Raw genomic sequence first — 361 nt, 5'->3', positions numbered from 1 at the left:
CCTGGCGAGCTGCAATTCACGGGGTCGCAAAGAGTCAGACATGACTGAGCGACTGAACTGAACCGAACTGATGATGTCTATAGTGGTTCCATGTCAAAAAGTCATAGCTAGCTTCAACTTGTGATAAAACTGTGTTTCTGGAGCAAAGCACCAAGCTATCTAGATTTGGTAATGTTGGGGGAGTGTGTAATTTCCTCGGTTCTGTCTCGTCACAACAAAAATTTGAAGCGACGCACCAGTGTTACAGCTCTGTGTTACAGCTCAGTTTTATTTAGAAAATAAAGGAAAATACATCCTTGAGGCGTGAGGGCATGCCGACCCAAAAGACGCTGAGAGAAGAGAGAGAGCCCCCCGCCCCCCA

The sequence above is a fragment of the Bison bison genome, unplaced genomic scaffold (genome assembly GCF_000754665.1).
Source record: "Bison bison bison isolate TAMUID 2011002044 unplaced genomic scaffold, Bison_UMD1.0 scf7180017864146, whole genome shotgun sequence".
Classification (NCBI taxonomy): domain Eukaryota; kingdom Metazoa; phylum Chordata; class Mammalia; order Artiodactyla; family Bovidae; genus Bison; species Bison bison.
The sequence above is the reverse complement of the archived record's forward strand: the minus strand, read 5'-3'. Positions refer to the sequence as shown.